Raw genomic sequence first — 8,780 nt, forward strand, 5'->3', positions numbered from 1 at the left:
GGGCTCTTCATCCCTCACTTCATTCCCTAAAATTGACAGCTTGGCTGCTCCAATTCCCAACATAGCTAGGTTGAATGTAGAGTACACCAATGAGTGCCGTCACTCCGTTAAAAACAAGCCACTGCTGACAAGAATCAGCAGACTGGAACACTATTTAATTATACATACTTATTTGTATATACATATTTATATTACAATATCATATAATGAATTATTGCACATAGTGGTATTTATTGATAGACAGGTATTTTTTTTTTTTTTTAAATTTTAATACTTATAAAATTGGAAAGAATTAATTATTTCTATATTTTTACATATATACATATATTTTTTTAGTTCATGCATCAGCTAAATCATAATATAAGGGTACTGCAATCAATTATATCTATATAAGTGTCCAGCAATTGTACTTTAAAGAATCCATATGCATTTTAATGAATTTATATGCGTATCTTAAAGAAATGATATGCGCATTTCAATAATACACACGCGCATTTTAAATAACATTGCGCCTTTAAATTTTGAAAATGTGTTTGGTTTAGGTGCCAAAAAAGTTTTAAATTGTTGAATGTGAACCAACGGTTCAGTTCTGATGAAGCCCGGATGATACCGGGTGAAAGCGCTTAACTGATTTTTGGAACTTTCGTTTTGTACTCTGTTTTTTGTTTGTGCATTTATAGCAGTTATCTGGATTTATTAGTCTTATTAAAGTGAAGATTTGATTCACTGTATCGTTCTTGTCAACAGTGACTTGTTTTTAACAGAGTGACGGCACTCATTGGTGTACTCTACATTCATTTTTCCAGTTATTAGCTTGGACTTTCAACATAGCTAGGTTCCATAACCTCTCAAACGAAACGCAGCATGTTTTAATATCTTCTCATAAATCCTGTAGTAGGAAGTTGTATGTTAACAAATGGAGGAGATTTTCTATGTGGGCTTCTCAGAGTAACATTGATCCTTACCAAGCCCCCATTTCCTCTATATTAGAATTTTTGACTATGCTTTTCGACAAAGGAGCTGCGTCAGCTACAAGTCGTGTGCAACTTGCCACAGTCTCTAATTTTCACCTTGGCTTTGAAGAATTGAACACAATGTCACACCAGCTATCCAAAGCCTTTCTCAAAGGGACCTTCCATCTCAGACCACCAGTGAAATCCCCTTATACCTCATGGAACCTAACTTTTATGCTTTCGCACATTATTCTCCCACCTTTCGAGCCAGCTTCCTTTTATGATTTGAAATACCAAGCATGTTGTATATTTTTGTTTCTGTACTATCTGTTTTTCATTCTATATAGGCAAAACAAATAGAGCCTTCAAGGAGAGAATTTTAGAACACCGAAGAAACATTAGGAATGCTAAGGAAACAAGTGTGTTGGCTGTGCATGTTGCGAAAGAAGGCACTGCACATAAGTTTAATTTTTTTGTTCTAGAAGTCATACATGATAGTATTAGAGGTGGTGACATCAATAATAAGACAGAATCAGTGGTGGTGACATCAATAATAAGACAGAATCAGTGGAACAGAAGTGGATTATACGTTATCAAGCTGACAAACCACCTGGTCTCAATAGTAAGGTGTGTCTCAAGCCCTTTTTAAAAGCTAGAGCACTGAAACATTGACCAAGTAGTACCAGGCTTATGTCCTTGGTTTCTTATATATATCTTTGCTATGGTTTTTATTTTATATGTCCACAAGATTGACCAGTTTTATATACATATTTTAGACAGATTTTGTTATGTGCATATATATATATATATATATATATATATATATATATATTTGTTTTTATATATATAATATATTTTAACATATTTAAATGTTGATACATTTTAGAATTTATATTTGTTTATGTGATAGACCAGAGTCAGTTTTAATTATGTACTTGGCAATTTTTGAGCAGCCATGTATGTTTTATAGTGTTGCTGATTTACACACTGATGTTAGTTTCTTCACTGCTTAGACAAGGCATTGAATGTGTTAAATTGGTTCAGTGATTAATGTGCCTCATTGGCTGCTAGAATGTTTAAAGTTGTGACTTGAGTTTTAATATTGTGGTCTGAGGAAACGGATGCAATCCGTGAAAGTGCTTACCTTGTGTTGCTATTAAAGAGTGCTATGTTGGAACCAGTGTGCCTTTTTCTTCAGTATTTTGCTGATGTCCTTCAAGAATGCAACTGCAGTCATAACATGTGGGTTGTCCTGCCTCAGGCAGCCCTCGGTCGGCCGGATTCCAAAGTCTGGGTCCGACGTCGGCTGATGTCGCATTTCTCTCCGACGTCAGAGCGGCTGGAGTACATAAGCATCAGCCGACGCCATTTTCTTCAGTCTTTCTTGCCGCGCGGTGCCCGAAGCAGAAGCAGTTCGCAAGTGCCGGTCGGTCAGCTCCTGTATTCTACGATACCGAAGTCATCAAAAGCTGGTACCCGTTGGGGACCTTTTCTTGCCTCAGCCGATGTCAGAAATTACTGAAAAAGTTAACAATTGTCTTTCTTGTGGTAAACAAATACCTCATAAGGATTTCCACTCTTACTGTCTCCCTTGCCTGGGCCCAGACCACGACGTCTCGGCCTGTGTAGCCTGTGTTCGCTTCAACAAGCATACTCTCAGGCGCTGGGCGGAGTTTGCTGAAGATTTTTTCGGCGATAATTTTGCTTACACCATGCCGTCGGATCTTCCGACATCGCAAATGCCCAAAAAGCGAAAAGACCGGGACCGACATCCTCGGCCTGCGTCTACCACCGAATCCACGCCAAAACCTAGCGCGAGTGCTCCGGTTCCCTCTGAGACGGTCTCTCCACCGCTCCGAACCGAAGACACCGCATTACCGACGACTCCGATTCCAGACATTACTCCGCCAGTTATAGATTTTCCTCCACATACCAAAACCGAGGAAATGCCCGAGACCATGGCTGTAGACAAGGTCACTCCTGCACGTGGAGCTGCCAGGCCCCCTATGGCCATGTCTATTGAGGCCTACACTAGGGCTAAGGCAGCCAGCAAAACAAAGCATATTACTTCTAAATCCTTACCTCAGCCGACTCCAGAGACACAAATTATGTCCATGGCTGCTGATTTAATTTCCATGATTAGAGGTTCACAGGCCCATCCTGAGAGAGGATCCCAGCCTCCTCCTGATAAAAGGCCCTGGGTTGAACCCTCTGACCCTACTCTTTCAGATGAAGATTCTGAGGGCTCTGTCCACTCTGATAGCCAGGAAGAGCTCTTCCAGACCTATGAGGACTCGGATGCAGAAGATTCCATCCCCTCGGCCTCCCCTCCTGAGGATATTTCTTTTGGGGAAGTTCTGCACACCATGAGGGAACATTTCAAGTGGCAAGGTCAGGAATATTCTGATTCTAGGAAACGCCTTAGGACTTTCCTTAAGAAGCCTCAGCACAGGCCCTTAGCTATTCCTCCTGTACTTGATGTTCTGGATGATTTGTACTCTGACTCTAGTGCTACCCCTGATTCTCTTCCTCCTGCTCCTGCCAAGCCAGACAGGTATTACAGGGTCCCTGAAACTCACTCCCATTTATTCAGGGCCCACACTGCTGATTTGGAAACTATTTCTCAGGGGCCTAAAGGAGTTTCAGCCTCCACCTCAAAAAAATCCTTTGCCCTCCAACAGGGAAGCTAGGTCATTAGAGAGATGGGGCAAAAAGGTTTACACATCCACTACCTTATCTATGAGAGCTTTAAATTGCCTTTTCCATATGTTGCAATATCAGGATTATCTGTTAGAAGACTTGCAAAAAACATTAGCCACTCCTGATCCTTTAGACAGGAAAACTTTGCAGGAAGCTGTACATAACACTCAGCAATTAAGCAATCACTTCCTGCAGTGTGGATATGATGCACTGGAAGCTTCATGTAGGGCAGCTATGACAGGGGCAGTCATTCGTAGACATGCTTGGTTAAAAGATCAACCTCTACCAGATCATGTAAAAGCAAAACTTCTGGATGCACCTTTGGAAAAGAACAAGCTTTTTGGTACAAATGCTAAGGATGTGTTAAAGATCATCGAAGAAAAAGCAAAATCAGTTCAGACTGTGAAGGATTTCCTCCAAGTTCAACCCCCCCAGATTCAGTAGGAATTGGCCTTCAAAAAACTGGTCCTTTCCTAATCCAGAAAAGTTTCAAAGGGGTAAGAACAGACGTGGCCGAGGAAGAGGCCAATACAGAGGCCCTTACAGGGGACGACAATGGCAGCCAGGAAACCAAAGAAGTGATGCAGGGGTTTCACCTGCCCCACAACCACAATCTCAATGACTTTCCTCTACTACCGCCTACCAGGGAACAACTAGAAGCTCCCTTGGGCGGGAGATTATCTCTGTTTGCAGAAAACTGGCAAAGATTGACAAAGGACAAATGGATTTTGGACATTATAGACCGAGGGTACAGGTTTCATTTTCATACCTTACCAAGAAAACAAGGCATGCCAAACCTGCCACAAAATCAGAGGGCAGAGGCTATCAAGCAAATCACCCTGCTGACTCGGATGAAAACAATAGAAAGAGTTCCACAACAAGAACAAGGCCAGGGGTTTTACTCAAGACTGTTCCTTGTTCCAAGAAAGGAATCTCAATGGAGACCAATACTGGACTTGTCCACATTAAACACCTTTCTCATAGTACCAAAGTTCAAAATGCTGACTCTACAGCAACTCCTTCCCATGCTGGGCAAGGGGTCGTGGCTGATTACTCTGGACCTCAAGGAGGCATACCTGCATGTCCCTATCAGACACAGCTGCAGAAGATACCTCAGATTTCTTGCAGGGCCAGAGCATTATCAATTCTCAGCATTGCCATTTGGCTTATCAACTGCTCCCAGAGTATTTACAAAATGCCTGGCTTCAGTAATTGCTCATTGCAGGCTCCAGGGAATACAAATTTACCCGTACCTGGACGACTGCCTCATACAAGCGGACGACAAATTGATGTTGACAAAAAACCTGGATTATGTCGTACAATTACTTCAAGCTCTGGGAATACACAGTCAACCTCCAAAAGTCAAGACTGCAGCCATCCCAGCAAATAATCTTAGGAGCCAAACTAGACACAGCCTCTCAGATGGCTTACCTGACAGAAGACAAGCAAGAGAAGTTAACTCATTACTTCAAAGGTCTAGCAATACTCACCCAGATGACTGCAAGGAGATTCCTACAGGCCCTGGGTTACATGGCATCCTGCATTCTCCTGGTTCCATTAGCAAGACTACACATGAGAAAGCTTCAATGGTACCTAAAAAGCTTTTGGTCTCAACACAGCAACAACTTGGAGACAATCATGCCACTCATTTCATGCCTACAAAAGGAATTCCTATGGTGGGCCTCGGTGAGCCAGGCAAACACAGGTATGTCATTCAAAAAACAACAGATAACACAGACCATGACTACAGACGCCTCAGACCTTGGATGGGGGGCGCACATGGAAGGCAGGTGTATACAAGGACAATGGTCTCCAAAGGAAACACATCTGCATATAAACCAAAAGGAAATGCTGGCAGTAATGCATGCCATCGAGGCCTTTCAACACCAACTCCAACAAGGCCATTTAATGTTACGGACAGACAACACCACTGTGATGTGGTACATAAACAAGCAAGGGGGCACCCACTCTTACCCCCTTTGCAGACTGACAATGCAGCTTTGGGAGAAATCACTGAGCCTAAACATCCAGTTACAATCTCAGTTTGTTCCAGGAAAAGACAATGTGTTGGCGGATAGCCTAAGCAGGAATTTCACAGATCCACACGAGTGGAGGTTACATCCGAAAGCCTTCAGACAACTCACTTCGACATGGGGCACGCCAGAAGTGGGCCTATTTGCCTCTCACCTCAACCATCTTCTACCAAAATTCTGCACAAGGACATACCATCCAAAAGCTTGGAAAATAGATGCCCTCTCATTCAACTGGAACTCCCTAGCAATCTATGCATTTCCACCTCTGCCACTGATGACCTCAGTATTACTAAAGATCAAAGCAGAGAAACCCAAGGGAATCATAATAGCTCCGGACTGGCCAAGACAACACTGGTACCCACTACTACGGAGCATATATCACACCAGGAGGTGGGCCCTTCCCCAGTGGCCCCTACTTTTGACTCAACACAATTTCGAAACACTGCATCCAAATCTTCAGACACTGCAGCTAACAGCCTGGGAGATCCCATAAATAACTTCAGCTTATCTCTCTCCAAGGAAGTTCAGCGGATACTAACAGAGGCTCGAAGACCATCCACCAGAAAGGTTTACTTAGCAAAGTGGAAAAGATTCAGCATTTGGAATACCAGCAAGGGACATGATGCATCATTGTTGAACATCCCACTCATCTTGGAATATTTGGCAGATATGTTAAAGAACGGCCTCTCATATTCCTCCATAAAGATACATGCATCTGCTATTTCAACTAGATACAACACTGATCCTCCTGTTTTTCTCACCCCTTGCTAAGGCAATTCCTCAGGGGAATCAAGAACATTAAGCCACCAAGAAAGGCCCCAGTGCCAGCCTGGGACCTCAATTTTGTCTTAGAAAAACTGACCCTACCTCCATTTGAGCCAGCAGCTTCAGTTGACTTGCAATTTCTCTCATGGAAGACAGCTTTCCTGTTGGCAATTACCTCAGCAAGAAGGGTTTCGGAGCTACAGGCCCTAATGGCCATACCACCCTTTATTATTTTTCACAGAGACAGGGTCTCATTAAGGACCAACCCTACTTTTATGCCAAAGGTGGTATCTAGGGTTTCTTTAAATCAAGCCATTCATCTGCCTGCTTTCTTCCCCAATCCTGAGAACAAGGGGGAAAGACTGCAGCATACCTTGGACATTCACAGACAACTTCGATACTACCTGGACAGAACCAAGGCCAGTAGGAAGTCTGAACAACTTTTTGTAGCTTACGCCCCTGCAGTCCAAGGAAAAGCAATTTCAAAACAGACTATTTCTAAATGGATTGGACATTGCATCAGATTCTGTTATTCCTTTCATGGAAAGACTGTTCCAGCCAATGTCAGACCACATTCCACCAGAGCTACAGCCACCTCTATAGCATTCTTAAGAGGGGTGCCTACCAAGGACATTCTAGAAGCTGCTACATGGAGCTCCGTGCATACATTCTCCAAACACTACAATCTCCCTCTATGCTCCAGATCCAGAGCAGGCTTTGCTTCGGCAGTCCTGCAGGGTTTGATTGCCACACCATCTTTTTCCTAGAGCATTCCTCCCCCCCCCAGCTAAGCTATGGTATTCTACCCACATGTTATGACTGCAGTTGCATTCTTGAAGGACATAGTACAGTTTTGTACCTACCATAAATGTAGATGTCCGATAGACATGCAACTGCAGTTGGATTTTCCCTCCCTCTGTACCCCTCTATGCCTAGGGTCCACTCCTATCCCTCTTACTTCTTAGCTGGGGATATCTGTTATGGTGTATTTGTTTTATTGCTCATTTATTTGTTTGGAATCCTGTTTTTGTCTTCCAATTTGATTACAGCCTTCCTTGGAGGGCACCTGGCATCTGGGGCAAGAAACACTGAAGAAAATGGCGTTGGCTGATGCTTATGTACTCCAGCCGCTCTGACGTCGGAGAGAAATGCGACATCAGCCGACGTCGGACCCAGACTTTGGAATCCGGCCGACCGAGGGCTGCCTGAGGCAGGACAACCCACATGTTATGACTGCAGTTGCATGTCTATCGGACATCTACATTTATGGTAGGTACAAAACTGTACTTTTGCTACATTGGTTCCTTTATTGGTTCAGAGGTTTATTCTGACTTTACAGCTCAGATTTTACCTGGATAGAACCAACTAGTTCAGAAAATCAGAACAACTTTTTGTTTCCTTTTCAGATTCTAGGAAGGTATGCCAGTGGCAAAAACAACACTATCTAAATGGTTATCTGACTGCATCACCTTCATGTATTCAGCTGCCAATTTACCTTTACAACACAAAATTAAGGCTCATTCTACCAGAGCAGTGTCCACATCCTCTGCTTTTTCTGCTAGGCTACCTATAGACTGTATTTGTGCAGCAGCCACTTGGTCAAGACCTCATATCTTTCATTCATTACAAAGTTGATAAGGCCTCCAGGGACAGGGCCTCCTTTGGTTCTACTGTCCTGAAAAACATACTCCCGTGAGCCACCTGAGAAGGATGATGCTTGGGATGCTACCCATCTGTAAGAATGAACAGCGAGAGAGAACAACTTCACATAAAGAAGTTATGTGCTCACCATAACATTCCATGTTAGTTCATTTCGCCTTCATTCTTACTTCCCACCTTCCTACCCCCTCCAGGGTTTTTCGAGGACCGAGATACTAGTTTTCTCATGGTTGCTCAGTCTTTCTATGGGTTTTTCCTAAAAAAAAGTGATAGAATGGCACATGGTATTGTTAGACACAACAAACAAGATCTGAGATAACTCAGGGTGCATCATGGGATAGGGACTTGACCTCGAGCTGTCAGAAGACCTTGAGCTTTGTAGTCGGCCGACTCTGAGCTGAGGATCGTCTCCGAACCCATCTGCAAGAATGAAGGTGAGATGAACAACTCATATGAAACATTATGGTGAGTACATTTCATTTCAGTATTATGTTGTCGATTTGAGCTAATTTGGTGCAGTGCTGATGCCTTGTTAATGAAAAATGAATTCTTTATTGTTGGATCATACTGTTTTGACTCCGAATATGCAGAAACATTAACTCCTGACCAAAGATGACAGAAATAACCATGGCTTTAAGTTAAGTAATGATAAATCATGAAGTTTAGTTTT

This window comes from Protopterus annectens, chromosome 16.part0, assembly GCF_019279795.1.
Source record: "Protopterus annectens isolate FY-2018-M chromosome 16.part0, PAN1.0, whole genome shotgun sequence".
Classification (NCBI taxonomy): domain Eukaryota; kingdom Metazoa; phylum Chordata; order Ceratodontiformes; family Protopteridae; genus Protopterus; species Protopterus annectens.